This window comes from Oryx dammah, unplaced genomic scaffold, assembly GCF_014754425.2.
Source record: "Oryx dammah isolate SB20612 unplaced genomic scaffold, SCBI_Odam_1.1 HiC_scaffold_2, whole genome shotgun sequence".
Lineage (NCBI taxonomy): Eukaryota > Metazoa > Chordata > Mammalia > Artiodactyla > Bovidae > Oryx > Oryx dammah.
The window spans coordinates 162451439-162471186 of NW_024070186.1; the positions used below are offsets into that span (position 1 = coordinate 162451439).

Here is a 19748-nt window from a genome sequence, read left to right on the forward strand (position 1 = left end):
CAGTTCTGGTGGCCACATGCTTGGGGAGCTTGAAACTGTAGACCTGTCTTTTTTCACATTCCTGGAGGCCATAAATCTAAAAGCAAACTCTTGGTTGAGCCATGCACTCTTCAAAAAGCTCTCTCTCAGTCCTCCTCTGCCTCTTTTGGATTTCAGCGGTTGTGCAGGATCTCTGGCCTCCCTTGGGCGGTGAATGGCATCACTCCAATCCATGTCCGCATCTTTGCAGGGCCTTCCCGCCACGTGTCTGTGTGTTAGCTCTTTTCCTCTAAGGGTGCCAGTCATCGGATCAGCGCGCACCCTCATCAGTGTGGCCTCATCTTGATTTGATTTCATTTGTCCAAATCCCGTTTCCAGATAAGGTCACATGCTGAGCTTCTGGGCTGGGGCGGGGGTGAATGTTGAGGGTATCTCCTTCAACTCAGTATGGCAGTGATACACAGTTGATGAATGAATGATAGTGTCCTGGTCTCCGGCAAGACCTGGCTGAGGAGAACTGTGTGGGCACATGTGAGCAGACCCTAGTAGGACGTCGACTCCGGTGGAATTTTGGGGGGAGAGGGTCAAGGTCTCTGTTGAGGGAAGTGAAACCCCTCCCCCGGACCACCTCGCCCCCTCTTGAAAGGCTCCTAGAGATTGCTTCTCTGTCCCTCTTCCCTCCACAGAGTGTTTTTAATGTGTCTATTTAAATGCAAATTTTGACTTTCTGTCTGTAATCATATAAAATGTTTGGCACTAAAATTTTAATCAGGAATGTAATTTTATATAGAGGCAGTAAATGGAGTGCTGGCCACACATAGTAGAACGGAGCATCCCAGGCCTGGATTCCCAGCGCTCGGCAGTCCCCTACCTCCCGGCTTCCCCGTTGAGTTGGGAAACCCCCGCCCAGCTCCGCAGGCTGCTGCGCCAAAGACGTGCCAGGCTTCCGGGCGTGCCCGCGTCCTGCCTCTAATCCCCCTGCTTGATTGTGCTTTCCCGCCACAGAAGGCCGCCGGGTGCTGTCTTCCTGTGTCCTCTGGTCTCCTCCGGATCCCCGCAGACCACGGGTGTGGGCGGCACGGCTGTGCCAGGCTCCAGTCTCCAGTGATGGCTCATTTATCAGGTTGCGTCTGGAAGCTCGGCCGCCGGAGCCTGTGTCGTTTGGGGCGGTGGCTGCCGCAGCAGATGTTCCTCATCCCCTCAGCTCCCTGCAGCCTCGAGCTCCATCTGCCCCGGACTCCAGCACAGCTGCCAGCTCGCCGCCTCTGCCCTCGCCTGGTCAACCTCTAAGGGAGCCGGGGGCGTCAGGCACCTGCGGGGGCAGGGAGGTCTTTCCAGACACAGCAGCCCTCGGTGCCATGGTCCTTCTGGACAACTCCCCACGCAACTTTCTGCATCTTTCTGTTGGCAGGTTTAAAGTCGCCCTGATCAAGGTTGTAGAGAAAGGGTGGACTTGCCGTTTGTCACTTTGGTCTTGGGTGTCCCCCGCTTCTCATGGCAAAGGTGTCAGACTGCACACAGCTGTCCCCCAGGTGGGCTTCTGATGATGTGTGGTGTGGTCAGACTCTCCCATTTCTAACTAGGCTATTCACTGCCTCAGGGTATCAGGAATGGCTGTTCCCTAGTCCTGGATTGCCCTTCCCTGTTGGTCAGCTGGCTCCTCATCCTTGAGGGGAAATGTCCCCACCTCCAGGAAGCTGCCCTTCTGCTCCCTAATTAAACTATACGCCCCTGTATCATGTGTGATCTCAACACCCTCTTTATTTCCCTCATTGCCATTATCCCAAGCTATAATGATCAGATTTGTAAAATCCCTTGAATGGTTCTTTAGAAGTTCACTCTTCCTAGAATGTGCAGAAGGGATCAAGGTGGGAGGGGGGTGCAGAAACGGAGGTAAAGGGACAAGGTTGGCATCTGTCACTTTGATCCTACTGAGAGAAGATTGGCCCCAGAAACAGAGAGTAGCAGCCGACAGAGAAATAATTAGATGCACGTGAAAGGACAGGGAAGCCTAGTGTGCTGCAGTCCATGGGGTCGCAAAGAGTCAGGTAACTGAGCGTCTGAACTGAACTGAGCACTTTTAACAAGATGGATGAGAAGAGAGAGCGATTGCCTGCCAGGACTGGAGACAGGCGAGGAAGATGCCCAGTTTCCCAAACTGGACCTTTGAGAAGATGGGGGGGTCCCTTTTGCGGACCAGAAAGACTAGATTGGGGAGGGGGAAAGATGCTGAGCTCATTATGGAAATGTTGGGCTTGGGGCTCCTGTAGGAGCCCCAGCCGAGGTTTGGATATAGGGATGTGATTGAGAGTTCATCAGAGAGGCAAGGGGGCTTGAAGTCATGGTGATGGAAGGTGCTCCCGTGGGAGGGAGGCAGAAAGAAAAGATCAGGTCCAAGCATTAGGGTCGCCATGCATCTCAGCGAACTGGCTGCTCCTGCCCTCTGCCTGTTGTCTCAGCGCCATTCCCAGTAGCAGCCCTTTCACTTGCCTATCTGCCCCGGTTTGGAAAGTAAATTATGTGATTGCCCCACCCAGTGCTGATGGCTGGGGACCTTCAGAGTTTACAGGAGGGCAGAGAAAGAACCACCGAAAATCAGAGCGTGAGCCAAGGGGTAGGAGGAAGGCCAGCCATGTGTCATATCGTGTAGAGGATGCCGAGGGACAGACTTGACGCACAGAGATGCGGTCATTCCTCGCAAACAGTTCACAGAGGCAGAGTCATGCAAGGATTTGAATCTGCCATTGACTTGAGCTACAAGAGAAATATGACTGATGTTGTCATGACGGAGACAGGCAGGGGCCAGAGGGTGGTGGGCTTTCCAGTGGAAAGTGAGAAAGGAGAGACAGTTGGTCTCTCTAAGGTTTGCTTTGGAAGAAGGAAAAGACTTGAGATGGGGGTGAGATCAAGAGAAGGTCATCAGATGGAGATGTTTGAGGGTCTCAGTACTGGGAAAAGCCTGGCAGGAGTCTAAGGGCGACTCCTTCAGGAGGGAGAGTGTTCATCCGGGGCTTCTAACGGGCAGGGAGCAGGTCTGAGAAGGGATTCCTCCCTGCTATAATAGTAGGGAAAAGAAGAGAGCGTGGGCGTGAGAAAGTCCCTGGTCTTCATAGCAGGTATCTGGAGAGAGTTCCTGTCCCTGGGTGTGTGTGATTCCTTCTGCAGTAGGAGGCGTCTGAGAGGCTGGGAGACTCAAGACAGGAACACAGCAGGCAGTGCTTTAAATCACCCGATAGGAAAACGGGGGCTTCCCTGATGGCTCAAGTGGTAAAGAAGCTGCCTGCCAGTGCAGGGAGTGCTGGAGACAAGGGTTTGATCCCTGGGTAGGGGTGACTGCATGGGGGAGCTTGTTGGAAGAAGCGGGATTGGGATAAGGGGACTGATTTCATTAGACAGAAGGGGTGAGATTCTAGAACCATGTTAGGCGTGAGGCCTGGAGGGCTTGGTGACCCTTCGAGGAAGCAGGAGAGAGCTGAACCCCTTAACCAGGAGGGATGCTGCAAAGGAGATGCAGGTTTGGGGACTGCAGGATGTCACAGGACTTCCCAGGGGGCTCAGCGGTAAAGAATCTGCCTGCCAGTGCAGGAGACGCAGGTTTGACCCCTGGGTCGGGAAGATCCCCAGAGGAGGAAATGGCAACCTGCTCCGGTATTCTTACCTGGACAATCCCATGGACAGAGGAATAGTTGGTTTTGTTTAGTCATTAAATGGCATCTGACTCTTTTGCAGCCGCATGGACTGTGGCCTGCCAGGCTCCTCTGTCCATGGGATCGTCCATGCAAGAATTGGGAGTGGGCTGCTGTGCCCTCCTCCAGGGGATCTTCCAGACCCAGGGAATGAACTCAAATCTCCTGTACTGGCAGGTGGATTATTTACCACTGAGTCATCTCAGAAGCCCTGACTGAGGAACCTGTCAGAAAAATGGGGGCAGAAATGCACCCATTTGGAGGACTTTTACTGGGCGCCTCTGTGCTCTAAGCCCTGGGAATCCAGGTGTGAATACATCAGTCACGTTGGCCCTCTCCTCCTTGGGAAGGGGTGGTAGCCACGCTGCAGGCAGCGCTGGGCATGGAGGCGGCTGGGCACACTGCTCAGAGTGACATGGGTCTACGTGGTGCATGGTTTTCTTTATTCTGATTAAGAACATCTCAGTAGCTTTGGTCTAAGCCCAGAGGAAATTGACATCTGGTTGGTCTAGAAATGGAAACACAGAAGGGCATATGAGTTGAAGTTCTAGGGGGAAAGTAAATGGTGGTTAACGTTATGGACCATTAAGTCGAATCTGGATGCAGAATAAAGTGCACATTTAGACTGTTTCTCTGTTTCTTTTTTCTTTATTCCCTGAGACAAGCATCGCTATGGTGAGTGTCCTTGAACACCTCTCTTTGGGGGCTTAGACGTATTTTTCCCTAAAATAGATCGTGCCTGGAAAATCCCATGGACAGAGGAGCCTGGCAGACTACAGTCCATGGGGTCGCAAAGCGTTGAACATGACTGAGCGACTAACACTTTCACTTCACTTTCAAGATTTACTGATGGGGCCTGAGTGAGGAAGGGACAGGGCCTGTGTCCAGGGGGCCATGATTATGGATGGATTTGATCCCACAGTCTTCTAGGATGAGCCACGTTTCAGCCGCCATGTCTTCAAATTCTTCTGCATTGAACTTAGTAAGTTCCCACTCCTTGGAGATGGAGATCTTCTGGTGGCTGGGGAACTTGAACTTGGCCCACTGGAGGGCCTCAATCACATGGTCCTTGTTCTGCAGCTCAGTATGGATGGGCATGATGACCTGGCCACTCTGTCCTGGCGCTTTCCAAAGGCACCCTGTGGATACTGCTGTCTGGAACCTAGACTGGGGACAGCGTGAGGCCAGACAGGAACATCCACTGGAAAAGGCTGTCTGCAAGGTCCTGTAGGGCAACCCAAGGCTGCCTTTTGCAGCCTTTGCACCCCATGGCCCCCACATAGAAAACAGTTGGCTTTGTTATCTTTAAATTGAGGATTTTAGTTCAGCCTGGATGAAGTGAAAATTGAAAGTGTTAGTCTATTGATAGTGTCTGACTCTTGCTACTCCATGGACTGTAGCCCTCCAGACTCCTCTGTCCATGGGATTTTCCAGGCAAGAATACTGGGGTGGGTAGCCATTTCCTTCTCCAGGGAATCTTCCCAACCCAGGAATCGAACCCGGGTCTCCTGCACTGCTGGCAGATTCTTTACCATCTAAGCCATCAGGGAAGCCTCTAGCTTGGAGGAAGTAGATATCAAACCTGAGTGATGTTATGGCCACAGTTCAACTAAAGCCAGATCTCTTGAACCTGGCATCTCTTCTCTCTCCCCGTCCTGTGCTGACACTCTGACTCAGGGTGCCACGTGGTCTGGGGGACAGAGAGGCACGGTGTGTGTCTTCTTTCTCTCCTGGGGCCATCTGTCCAGGGATGTAGTTTTCTTTCTCCATCTTGTTCCCTTTACTGGGTCGATGCACTGGACATCTTCTAGAAAAACATCTCAGTAGGCAAGATAAGTGGTTACAACCAAGCATTTTAAACCGACTGTCCAAGTACAAGAAACTACTCTGGGGGTTTGGCAGGAGGATCCAGTTTGTTCTGGTTGTTGTTGATGTTGCTGTTTTGTTTTTAAGCAGAATGGATCCTCTACTGCGTGGGGGTTTTCAGGGAAAAGACAACTCCTCTGCAGTACATCTACCATTGCTGTCAGCCTCCTCCTGCTCCGAAATGTTTCTCTTTCACCGCCATTCATCTTTCCTGATTGGTTTTGCTTTTCTTCTTCTCAGATGTGGCTAAATTTGCTTGTAAAGTTTTGTTTATTCATCGGCGCTCAGTTGAAAGGTGCTGGATCATTAATCTAGCTATTCAAGGTTAACCGTGCTTTATGCTGAAATTGCCTTTTATGGAACAGATTTCAAGGTTTTGCCAGAGTTGAGTGCTACCTCATTTTTGACATTTCAGCAATGAATCCTGTTTGAAATGTGATTTGAATCCAATCATCATCTTATTTGTGAAGAAAGATAAATATAATATACAAATATTGCAGTCAAATTGCCTTCCTCCCTGCCCCTCTTGCACATACTGAATCAGCTAGCTTTTGCCAGGGTGGCATCAAGCAATGTCATTCCTATTGTAAATTCTGTCTGGCATTTTTCTTCCCTCCCAGAAGGCCTAAATGTGTTTCTTTTCTATCTTGCATGAGTTGTTCAGGCTTCTCAAGAATGTACGTTGAGGAAGAAATGGAGCTCATGTGATTGCTCCTGTTCCTTTTTGCAGAATCTTAAGGATTTTACAGTAAAGGACTATGTGCGTGCTAAGTTGTTTCAGTCATGTCCAACTCTTCGTGACCCCCTGGATCGTAGCCTGCCAGGCTCCTCTGTCCATGGGATTCTCCAGGCAAGAATACTGGAGTGGGTGGCCATTCCCTCCTCCAGGGGATCTTCCCAACCCAGGGATCGAACCTGAGTCTACTGCGCCTCCTGCATTGCAGATGGATTCTTTACTGCTGAGGCACTGGGGAAGCCCAGCGTAAGGACTGTAGAGGTCACCTAATTCATCTAGTGAGGCAGTCACACAATATTCTTTCTTTAAAGGAACAAATAAAGAATTTAATCTTCTAGGCCTCTTTGGAAACGTGTGAACGAGTTTCTGAGTGCGTCTGCCTCCCAGTATTTGGATGTGGCATTTTAATTAAAGATTGAGGCAGCAAGTTTGGTTGTTTTTTATGAGCTGGGACCGACTACAGTTCCCACTTCACCCTGTGGAGCTCTCATTCAGCCCGTGTGTCTTGGAGGCTTGCTTTCTATGCGAAGGGTGCCCATCCCTTAGAACTAGCCTGCGGGCAGCCACCCTTAATAAACTCACACGGGGATGGCACCGTTTCTGTAAAAATTACAGCCACATCCAAGTTCCTCTTACTCACCCTCTCTCCTGTATGCTGTCCATAAATCCTCCCCCTCTGTCCTCTAAGAGCTTCCCTTCCAAAGCTTCTCAAACTCACATTTACAGTAAGGGGCTAATAGATGGATAATGCTCAACGTCATGTCAGTTATGCCAATGGGAAGATGCTAATGGTGTGGATAAGGTCAACCCAGTAGGTCACACCAGTAAAGCTTGAGGAGCCCTGGCTTCTGTGCTTGTATGATGGAGATGATCAGTGGAATGCCTGGGAGTTAGGGACGTGGCTATGGGTTCAGATCCTGCCTCTGCCACTTAGTAGCTGAGATAATTCTGTTACTTAATCTCTTTTTGCCTCTGTTGTCCCATCTTAAAAATGGGAGCAATGCTGTCTCATAACACTGTTGTGGGAACTCTTGTGAATTAATGATCCCCAAACACGTAGCACAGAGGCTGAAACATCACAAGTTCTCAGACAGTTATTAGCCACAAGCCGAAGAAATGATCCCCTTGCTGTAAAATCTCAGATTCTAGTACCTGATGACTGAAATGCTAGCTTTGCATAGAGTAAGCCCATGAGATCTTTCTTCGGGATCTCCTCCCACAACTTCCCCTTGGGGATTCCACTTGGGGACCCATTTCTCCACTCCTTCTGTCTAGCGTGTTCTCATGATTGCATAATGGTGTAGATACAGCACATGCAATACACAGCAGCTTCATTTGGGCCCGACATTTTACCAGACAAACCAGTACCCAGAGACGTGATTGCTACTCTCTCATGTCGGCTTTTCCTTAACCTTTGGGATTATTTCCTACCCTCAGTTCTTATCCAGTTCTTGTGTATTAGCTTGGGTGTGTCCAAATCTTTCTCCATTCATTCAACTGATAATTACTAAATATCTACTTAGTCCCAGTGGTGTAGATACAGTACACACGATTCCCGTGCTTACACACAGCTTGTGACCTAGTGGGAGGAACAGAAGGGCCGCCACAAACAAATGGACAGGTAAATAAAGCAATCAGAAGAAGTGACATGTATGGGAGGGGGGAAAAAGTCATCACAAAGAGAAACACAAGACGTTTGCTTGATTTCTTCTGAAGACAGCCTTGGCTTTGCAGTTTTTACCAGTTGCAACCGAGAGCGTTCTAACTGTTGTGGGGTCTCATTAGTACTTTCAGATCACTACGGGGGACTCCGAGGATGGGAACACCACGGGGGACGTGGGTGAAGGGTTGCCCGCTTCATTCCTTTCTGTTCCTGGAGGCTCTGGCAGGAAAAAGAAAAGAGTAACTTAAGAACACAGACAAACACACACAGGACTGTGCAGCACAGCTGCATGTTGGTGTTCGCACAGACCCGCTGTCACCTCGTATAGCCTTTGCTTGTTGTTTAGAAGACTTTTCAATCATTAACCCACACCCTTTTTTTTCCCCCTTGACAGTGTTCAAGAGAATAAAATCATTATATACATCCTCATGAAAGCAGGCACCTGGCTTTTGAAATATTAGATTTCTTCACTCCCATCCCCTCCATGGCTTCATCCTCACAACTTTAAAATGAAGGCCCACTTAGTCTAATTACTCTTACCTCCAGGCTCTGGTATGAGGGTGGTGTGTTCACAAGCACCAAAAATTGAATGAGGCTTCCTTGGTGGCTCAGCGGTGAAGAGTCTACCTGTCGATGTAGGAGACTTGAGTTTGATCCCTGGGTCAGGAAGATCCCCTGGAGAAAGGAATGGCAACCCACTCAAGTATTCTTTTTGCCTGGGAAATCTCATGGACAGAGGAGCCTGGCAGGTTACCATCCATGAGGTGGCAGAAGAGTCAGACATGACTTAGTGATTAAACAATGGCAGAAAACAAAATTGAAGGATGGGAGTAAAGACAAGGTAGCCTTTTCTCTGAACCCATCAGTGATGGCCACCCTGTTCAGACAGCTCAGGTTGCAGCTGCCGGACAAATGACTGGGCCAGAAGGCACAGGGACTTGGAGCATGAGGCTGCCCCCGGGAGAAATCAGCATGTGGACTAGTAAGGCTTGTAATAAAAATTGATGCTGCTTTGGGATCCTGTGATAGTGCTTCTTCCAGCGACTCAGAGAGACTGAGTCACCATCTCTTTCTGGCAGAAATACAGTGGTGCTGGCGAAATGTGCCCCGGGGATGATTCGTTACCCGTTTGGATGACCAGGCAGGGTGCATGTTTCGGGCTGAATTGCTTTAGGTCAGGAATTCCATCTTTCCATCTTCTCATGACGGTGAAGTGAGGGATGTATGGGAATAGTCCAAGCTGAGAACACTGTCTCCTCTGTTACCCTTTACGTGGACACGAATCTATTAATTAGAAGGTTTGCCGTAATCACGGGCACTTTATGCCTGTGTCCATTAGTGTTCCTGTTTACACTTAGGTATTAGATGAATTTGCATATCCATAAACCCAAGTCTTTCCTCTTAGCTCTTAGAGGTGCCCTTCTAATTATTCCCTGGTTCAGAGGTGGAAAGTCAAAGCCCGCCCCTCCCACTGCAAATTCTGAACTTGAGTGAAGTTGTGGTCATAACATTGACCTGATGGACAGGGCAGAGGCCTTGTGTCTTACTTTGAGGAAATCATTTATAAATATATTTGTTGATTTTTGAAAAAAAAATGTATTGAGTAATTGGAATATGCCCAGGCACTGTGTTACTTTCTGAGATTAAAACAGAAAACAAAATAGAGAAGGCCACTGCCCTCAGGGTATATCTAATTCAGCCGTCCCCAACCTTTTGGGCACCAGTGACCGTTTTGTGAAAAACAATTTTTCTACCAGCAGTTGAGGAGGGATGGTTTTGGGATGATTCAAGTGAATTACATTTATTGTGCACTTTATTATTATTGCATCAGCTCCACCTCAGATCATCCGGCTTTAGATCCTGGAAGTTGGGGACCCCTGATTTAATTTACTGGGTGATTGAAATAAATAAATACGTAAGAAACAGGTGGTTATGATTTAAATTGTGATTTAAAGGAAATAAAAATAAACTATGGATTAACCTTAGTTCATGTGACAGTAAGGGGCACTTGGAGAAGGCAATGGCACCTCACTGCAGTACTCTTGCCTGGAAAATCCCATGGACAGAGGAGCCTGGTGGGCTGCCGTCTATGGGGTCGCACAGAATTGGACACCACTGAAGCAGCTTAGCAGCAGCATGTGACAGTAAGGGGTTCGATGAGTTTTTAAGCATGGGGGTTAAAAGTGGCTTTTACTAAGAGATAACGTGTAAGCTGAAATCCACGTGACACAGTCACTCAATTGTGTCCGACTCTTTGTGACCCCGTGGACTGTAGCCCGCCAGGCTCCTCTGGCCATGAGATTCTCTAGGCAAGGATACTGGAGTGGGTTGCCATTTCCATCTCCAGGGGAATCTTCCTGACCCAGGAATTGAACCAGGGTCTCCTGTATTGCAGGCAGATTCTTTACCACTGAGCCACCAGGGAGGCCCAACCGTGTAAATATCAAGGGAAGCACTTTAGTCTGAAGGCAGAATTGGCACAAAGGCTGTGGGGTGGGGGGTGAGCTCACTGGAAGATTGCTGGAACCAAGAAGGAGTGAATGTGGTGGGTTTGGCTGGTGGTAGGAGGGCAGCATCAGATACAGTTGCAGAGGGAAGCGAGCAGCTAGTCCAGGGAGTAGTGTTTCTCAGCCTCAACGCTGCTTGCATTTGGGGCTGGACAGTTCTTGGATGTGGAGCCGTCCTGTGCACTGCAGGACCTATGGAAGGATGTTTGACCTCCACCCACTAGATACCAGGACCCTACCCTCCTCCAGCTGTGACAACCACAAGTGTCCCCGGACATCGTCATGAGTCTCTTCCAGGCGCAGCAAGGTCTCTTTCAGTCGAGAACCACTCAAGTTGGATTCACAGGCCTCTGAGACATTTGCATCTGATTCTGGGTTCTATGGAAATTCACTGAACATCTTAAACAGGAGGGTAGCATGATTTGATTTGCAATTTTTCAAAGATCGCTCTGTCTCTTCTGAACCAAGGGATGGTAGAAGGGCAAAAGCAGAAGAAAAAAAAGAAATCGTGGCCCCAGTGAGAGGTTAGGGTGCTGTGATGAGAGGGAATAGCCATGGAAACAAAGTCCCATGGGCAAGTGTGTGGTGCGTGAAGTAGGCAGAACTTATTTATGAACTGGATGGACCCGACCAGCAGGGCGAAGATGAAAGAGAATTCCTAGATACATTTTTAAATAACAAATCCAATACCTCTCCCTTCTTTGAGGTGCTCACACTGGAGTGAGAGAAAACAAATATATACATTGCGCTCACTGCAATGCACTCTAATAAATGTATGTTCAGCATGTGGCAGAGTGGAGGAGAGACTGAATCATTCTTTCAGGGAAAGTCACGGGAGGCAGCTCAGAGGCTGAAAAACTTTAGAAGAATGAGTAGGATTTTTCTAAGTGGAGAAGGAGCTCAGATTCCTGGTTTATGAAGAGAAGCCATAGAAGCCTTTTTCAATGTTTTATACGTTGGTCAAGGAAAATTATGCCCAGAGTGACTCTGTCCTATGTCTTGAGAGGGAAACAGCCTCCAAATTGTTGTCTTTGAAAAGGCTATTTTCTAAATTTGTGGGCCAGAGCAGCCTTTTGCTGGCGAGGCTGTGTTTTAAGATATTTTGCAAGTGTTTTAACTTAAAAGAAGACAGAGTCTTATTTTGTTTCTATTGAATTTCAAAAGAAACATGTGCTGTAAGGAGAGTAACACAGTATTTCTAGGTAATTGTTTTCTGGATCATAGAGTATCTTAAGTACATCAGAGCTTATAATTTAGTAATAGTAATATAGAGGACTTCCTTGGTGGTCCAGTCGTTAAGAGTCTACCATGCAATGCAGGGGAAGTGGGTTTGATCCCAGGTCAGAGAACTAAGATCTCACATGCAAAGAAGCAACTAAGCCCAAGTGCCTCAACTAGAGAGTCCATGTGCTGCAATGAAAAATCCCGCATGATGCAGCTAAGACCCTGCACAGCCAAATAAGTAAAATTTACCAAAAAACAAAAACAAAATAGTAATATGGTTTCACCAAGAAACTGAGAGGTAACCAATTGTAGTTTGTTCATTTGAACCTCAGGAGCAAAAAATTACTGTTTCCATTTGTGTAAATACAAAGCTAGAATGTTAAAGCTAAATTTTACCATATTCTATGCAGTTTGAGGGGATTTCCCAGGTGGCACTAGTAGTAAGGAACCCTCCTGCCAGTCTAAGAGACATAAGAGACGCTGGTTGAATCCCTGGGTCAGGAAGATCCCCTGGAGGAGGGTATGACAACCCACTCCAGTATTCTTGCCTACAGAATCTCATGGACAGGGGAGCCTGGCAGGCTACAGTCCGTGGGGTCTCAAAGAGTCGGATATGACTGAAGTGACTTAGCATGCACACTAGGGTCACAGTGGAATACGATAGACTATGGTGATGTCCCTGTTGCTTCACTCTCTGCGTTGTGGAAATGTCCTGCAGGAACTCAAGAGATTCCTGCCCCCAACCCACCTTAATGAGATGCAGGCAGCGACTCAGAGTAGACGGCCTTCCATAAATACTTGGGGGCCCTCCAGACTGGGACCTTGAGAAACTAGATGGTATGTTAAATTCCCTCCTTCCTTTCCAGGGATTAAAAAACATCTCTCAAATTGACAAGAAAATTGGATAATAAATTAATCGTTTACAGTTTAGTAAACCATATGCACAATTGAAGTTACTCGTCACGGGCGTATTTTTATCTGATGGAACATCAGATGAGGGATAAACCATTAGCCCCACCCTCTTCTGCCACGGAAGAACAATGGACTGAAGTCTTTCATAATTGCTTGTTTCAAGATGCTCACTAAATCAGGCTTGCGGTCCTGTCTTTTATCTTGAAGGGATGTTGATCAGTGGACTGGGACAAAACCAAGCAGGGACACTGGAGTCAGTCGAGCACTCTGTCTCTTTTGTATATTCTTTGAAATGTATGTTTGAGAACTTTTAGCAATAGATATCGTTTGCAGCCAAAAGCTGTTTGCTTTTTGACTGGTGGAATTGGTATGAGTTTAACCTACCACATGTAGTTACAGAAAATTTCACATTATTTTATTTTCCTAAATAAAAAGTTCTGAGGATCCAATCCCCAGAGTTTTGAGAAATTCAGTCACAGCTGTTTATGGGTGTGGGGATGGATTCTATGACTGTCCACCTATTATATGGACATTCATTGTGGAGTTTATAAAAGCTTGCAGTATAAGAAAGATCTAGTTATCTACGGGACCTCGTGGGCGTTATTGGGAGGCTTATAATTAAACTTGCCCAGTTCATGGGAAATAGATGGGGAAACAGTGGAAACATGTCAGACTTTATTTTGGGGGGCTCCAAAATCACTGCAGATGGTGATTGCACCCATGAAATTAAAAGATGCTTACTCCTTGGAAGAAAAGTTATGACCAACCTAGATAGCATATTTAAAAGCAGAGACATTACTTTGCCAACTAAGGTCCGTCTAGTCAAGGCTATGGTTTTTCCAGTGGTTATGTATGGATGTGAGAGTTGGACTGTGATGAAGGCTGAGTGCCGAAGAATTGATGCTTTTGAACTGTGATGTTGGAGAAAACTCCTGAGAGTCCCTTGGACTGCCAGGAGATCCAACCAGTCCATTCTGAAGGAGATCAGCCCTAGGATTTCTTTGGAAGGAATGATGCTAAAGCTGAAGCTCCAGTACTTTGGCCACCTCATGTGAAGAGTTGACTCATAGGAAAAGACTTTGATGCTGGGAGGGATTGGGGGCAGGAGGAGAAGGGGACAACAGAGGATGAGATGGCTGGATGGCATCACTGACTCGATGGACGTGAGTCTGAGTGAACTCTGGGAGTTGGTGATGGACAGGGAGGCCTGGCGTGCTGCTATTTATGGGGTCGCAAAGAGTAGGACACGACTGAGTGACTGAACTGTACTGAACTGAACTGAGTTCATTTAAAAAGGAACTGCTCTGCTAATTCTGTGCTGACCTGGAACAAAAGACCTTTGCTGATACTTGGGTACTTACCTCCATGTATCCAAACCTTTGGTGGTGGTGGTGTTCAGTAGCCAAGTCATGTCTGACTCTTTGAGACCTCCCAGGACTACAGCACACCAGACTCCCCTGTCCTCCATTCTCTCCAGAAGTTTGCTCAGATTCATGCCCACTGAGTCTGTGAGGCTATCCAACCACCACCTTTTTCATCCCCTGCCACCCCCTTTTCCTTTTGCCTTCAATCTTTCCCAGCATCAGGGTCATTTCAGATGAGTTGGCTCTTCCGATCAGGTGGCCAGAGTATTGGAGCTTCAGCTTCAACATCAGTCCTTTCAGTAAATATTCGAGGTTGATTGCCTTGAGGATTGAGTGATTTGATCTCCTTGCAGTCCAAGGGGCTCTCCAGAGTCTCCTCTAGCACCGCAGTTCCAAATACTTGAGGACCCACCAAAAGCCCCACACCCTTCCCAGTTCCCTTTTGGGAATCTCCCCTTTCTCAGAATCACTGCTTCTGCCAAGCTCCCACTACTCATTTCTTTCCATCTTTTCCTACTTCACCATCCCACATGGTCTCTGCTCACTGTTTCTTTGGACACACAGTACTGTGCTCTTTCCTGGGTTTTGGTTTGGGAGAGGGGACTGGCTGTGTTTTTTACCAACCTCATCATGTTATGCCAGTGGTCTAAATGTTTCACCAGCAAGGTGACCAGTTGACTCCTTGTCTTAACTGCAGCACTCTTGAGAGGAAAAGGAGGTTCGTTTTCATCACTATGCTAGAAAGCTGGTTTATGGGTCTGGTAACTGTCCCAGGCAAGCTGGGAATTGTGGTCACCTTACATAGGGAAGGAAGAAGCAAAATAGGAGGGATAGCCTGCAATGTTTCCATCAAGGATCTTGAGGGATGACTTCATTTTGGAAACTGGTTATAAGAGGATACTCCATGTCACTCCTATTAGCAATAGGTATAGTAACATCGTGAGACGCAGGCAGGCATGGCGAGGCATGTCAGGAACTCTCAACAGTGTACTTTTTTTTTCACCTTCTTGTGTTTCCATCCCCAACCTTGAAAATATGGGATTCTGAGTTCAAATCGGGCTCAGATACTGACTCCCTTTGACCTTAAGCAATCTGCTAAATTTCATAGTGTTTGTTTGCTCATCTGAAAGCAAAAGGGATAATGCTGATGCAAGCATAGAGTGAAGATTAATTAGTTTCTGAAGTGCTGAGATCAACAGATGAAAGGCTATGAGTGGAAACTATTTTGTGTGTTTTTTTTAAGAGGAATTTTATCGATGTGGGTGAATAAAAGAGAACTTACTGAAATGAACTACAGGCACTCAGCTGTGGCTGAGAGTGGGGGAAGAAATAATATTGCCTCTCTCAAAGAACCCCAAATTATCCCCCCCAAATAGCAATGGGGAAAGTTGTTTCTTTGTGATTCTGAAAGGATGAGAAATTATGCAAAGTAAAAGAGCAAGAAGAACAGGAGAATAGATGCTGTTAAGACATTTCAAAGAAACTTTCCAGGATAAACAACTAGGTACCAGAAAATAAAACATGCTCTGCCAGTGCTCTGGGATTAGGTCGTTAGCCAAATGCCTGTAAACCAAAATGGCACAGCCAAGATCCCCTATAGAGGCCTAATGGCCCGTATGTCATTAGCAGGGAAGATCAGGTTAGGAATGAGAAACTATCCATTTAAAAGTCCTAAAACTGTTTATCATTGCAAGATTACTACCACTTAGATTACCTGTGTTCCTATATAAAACCAGCTTCACTCTCGTTACATTTGGTCTTTTCTCAAAGAAATATGATTGCTACTGATGTAGAGATAGAAAACTGAGTCTCAGAGAAATTAAATGACCAGTCAATAGCCGTTTGGTTGGGTTAAGCGGTACAGGCAATTTTTTGGCGGAGGGTTTCTGATTTGAGAGATATTGATCATTCTACAGGAAAGTCTCCTAAGTGATATCCAGACAACATATAGAGATGAATGATTTCTTAAGGATCACAGAAGAATTGGAATGAAGACAAGATATTATTTTTGTCAAAGGAAATAAAATATTCTGAGGATTAAACTAAGGCACTTTTATCATGGAAAGGATGGGAAGTTCCAACAGAGTAGAATTTAAAAATTCAAACTTCCCCAATGTCAAATAGAAACTCTGAGTTATAGTTCTTCTTTGTCTTTTGATCTCTGCATTTTTGTAAGGTAGTCATGTTATTCCTTTTAAAGTATAGCATTAATGACTCCATAACTTTCTACCTTGTGGCCTTTGCATGGTTATCTTGGTCTTCCCCTTACATTTTAGAGATTTAGTGTCCTGTATAAATAAAATAAAAAAATAAAAATTACTAGAGGTGAAAAGAAATAGAAAAATATAACCCATGATCATGAGAAAATAGTAGTTAATACCTACATGACCGTGATGTTGGAATGAGCAGATAAGGACTTTAAAACAGGTATTGTAACTTTGGGGAGGAATTTTAAAGAAATGCAGTCATACAAAAATGAAATTTTTAGAATGAAAAATAAATTTTTTTAAATGAAAGCTTTGCTAGTTGGGTTTAGTAGCAAAATGGAGAGAGTAGCACAATAGTTTGGTGAACATAATAAAGATTACTATAAAATATTCAGTCCAGGGAACAGAGAAATATGATTAAATTATTAACAGACCAGTGGCCTGTGGAACAGTATCTAGTGGTATAGCCTATAGGTAATTAGAGTCCCAGAAAGAAGAAGGACAAATGATGTGTAAAATAGTTGAAATTTCCCCAAATTTGGTGAAATAATTCAAAGTTAAATTCAAGAAGCTCAGGAAATCTTAAGCAGGGCAAATATGAAAGATAACCACAGCTAGTATTATTTTAGCATCCATCTCATGGTAATGGTGATGAATGCAAAAGATTTTTTAAAATCTTGAAAGCAATCATTAAGTATAAGAAGCATAACAATGCTGATATTGGTCAACTTCTCATCAGAAACACTTGAGGCAAGAAGAAAATAGGATGAAACTTTAAATAATTAACTAAGAAATAAATCTGCTGACCTGGAATTCTAAATTCATAAAGGGTATCCTTCACAGAAGCTGATATAAAGGCAGTTGGTTTTTTTTTTATAAAACCAGAGGCTTCAACAAGAGAGCTGCACTAGGAAATATGTAAGGAGAATCTTCAGGCTGAAAAGAAGTGACCCAAGTGAACTTATATTTAATGACAAGAATGAAGAGCATTGAACATGATATGTAGGTGGATAAGTATAAAAGGCTATAATATTTCTTTTGTTATTTTTGAAAATACATGTAACTATTTAAAGGAGAATGATATCACTGTTTTTTTTTGGAGGTGGGGGCGGGTAGTTATAACATATGTAGACACAAAGAATGAACAGGTCAAATCTACATTGTTGAAATCTTCTTACACTTTACAAGAAGTAGGGTAGTTTTAATGCTAAGTAGACTATGCTGTGTTAGGATATATATTTAATTTCCAGAGCAACTACTAATATAATAAAAAAGGTGTATAGTTTAAAAGGTAGAAGAGAAATGAAAATGGAATAATATAAATTTTAATTAACCCCAAAGAAAATTGAAAAGGAGAAATAAAGAAACAACAGTAAAAATAAAGGACAACTAGAAACAAAAAGCAAATATAAAACTAAGTTCAACTATAGCAATATCTATACTAAATATAAATGGACTAAACATTCAAATTAAAAGAAGAGTCTTCTCAGACTTTTTTTTTTTTTGAGAGATAACTATATGCTGCATACAGGAAGCCCACTTTAAATACAAAACACAGAAACACATGTTATGAAATAAAAGAACAGAAAAAACCCATAGACTGTGAACATAGCAAGCACAGAAATAGCTATATAAATGGCTTTCATACCCAGCAACTGGAGAATATACACACTTTTCAAGTGGACATGAAAAATTCTCCCAAGATCTTAATCAGTTTCAAATTTGAAAAATTACTGAGTGCATTTTCTAACAATAATGAATTCAATTAGGAGTTAGTAATAATAATATATCTAGAAAAGTCCTCAATTTTTGGAAATTGAATAACACACCTCGAAATGAGTCTTGGATTAAAGAAGATATCATAGGGGAAATTTTATTTTGAATTGAATGACAGTGATAGACAACATGCCAAAATTAAGGTTGTGTGTGTGTGTGTGTATACACACCACATCTTCTTTATCTATTCACCCCTTGATGAATGGTTGTTTCTATATCTTGGCTATTGCAAACAATGCTGCCATGAACATAAAGAAAAGAAAGAAAGAAAGCGAAGTCACTCAGTTGTGTCTGACTCTTTGCAGCCCCTTGGACTGTAGCCTACAAGGCTCCTCCGTCCACAGGGGTGCATATATCTTTTTGAATTAGTGTTTTCTTGTTCTTTGACTAAATGCTCAGAATTGGAGCAGTGGGGTCATATGTTCGTTCTAATCTTCATTTTTTGAGGAACCTCCTGTTTCCAAAGTGGCTACACCAATTTATAGTTGCACCAACAGTGAATATGGATTTCCTTTATTCCACATTATTTCCAACACTTGTATTCCTTGTCTTTTCAGTAACAGCTATTTTAACAGGTGTGGGGTGATATCTAGTCATGTTTTTAATTTGCATTTCCCTGATAATTAGTGATGCTGAACATCTTTTCATGTTCCTGTTGGCCATATGTAGCTTTTCCTCTGGAAAAATATCTATTCAGATTCTCTACCTATTTTAAAAACTGGATTGTTTGTTTGTTGTTGAGGTGTATGAGCTCTTTATTTATTTTGAATATTAATTTCTTCATTAAGGGTGATGCTATTGTTCCTACTTTACTGATAAGAAGAAAAAATACTCAAAGAGGTGAGGAGTCCACAGAATCAGAGCCAGGTTATGTAAACATGCCAAAATTAAGGTTGTGTATGTGTGTGTGTGTGTGTGTGTATACACACCACATCTTCTTTATCTATTCACCCCTTGATGAGTGGACAGCTCTGTAAACACGTGGGCCTGGCCGCATCCACTGTGCCTCTGCCCGGTGGGGCAAGGAGGAAAATGGGAGGGGTGAGGTGGCATGGGAGAAGACAGCAGGAAAAACACGGGCTTCTGGTTTCCCTCCTGAAGAAAGGCCGTCCACCCATTAATTCCACAAGTGCCCGTTGAGTTTACTCCACATCCACAGTGAATCTGGGATTTAAAAAGAAATCTGACCTTCTGAGCTTAAGGATGCTTCCCAGGAGGGAAGCCAAGGTTGACGAGTGAAATCTCCTCCTTTTGTATCTCACAGGGAGAAAATGAAATGAGCATGGGTATGTAGGTTAATTCTTTTCCAAGCCAAACAAAAACCAACAGATTTGTTCTCCTTTTACTTTTCTTTATTTTTCTTTAAAGAAATTTCATTGGAATTCAGTCCATGTCTACTGAAGGATAGTTGAAGTATTAAGTATAGTCTTTTTCTCCAAAGAGCATCCAAAGAAAAGCTAAGTACTGCTTACTGCCTGGTGGTTTCCAGTGTGTCCTTGATCTGTGCGTTTATACGGGGTCGCTGTCTTCTGCCACCTCCTCCCACTGTCTGTACAATACTTACATAGACACATCCCCCACTTAATTCTGCATAGATTCCATGCATTTGAATAATGTGGTTTGAATAACATGTTAGCTTGAAATCATTTGCAGATATCTGTGTATTTTCAGTATTGAATATTATTGCTTCTTTCTTTGTTGGGTTTCTGCTTTCCACTCCAATTGTAGCCAGTTCCTTTTGCATATCCATTCTAGAACCTAAAGTACATGTGAGAAGAATGTAGCTATAGCCAGGTATAATTGTGATTGAAACAGTGAGCTGAAATAC

General features: G+C 44.7%; 1 protein-coding gene across 2 annotated transcripts in view; it reads left to right on the forward strand.

Annotated features, from left to right (window-relative positions):
* Positions 1-19748, forward strand: part of RBFOX1 (RNA binding fox-1 homolog 1) — a 1681944-nt gene that overhangs the window by 341108 nt on the left and 1321088 nt on the right. The window lies entirely within an intron of this gene.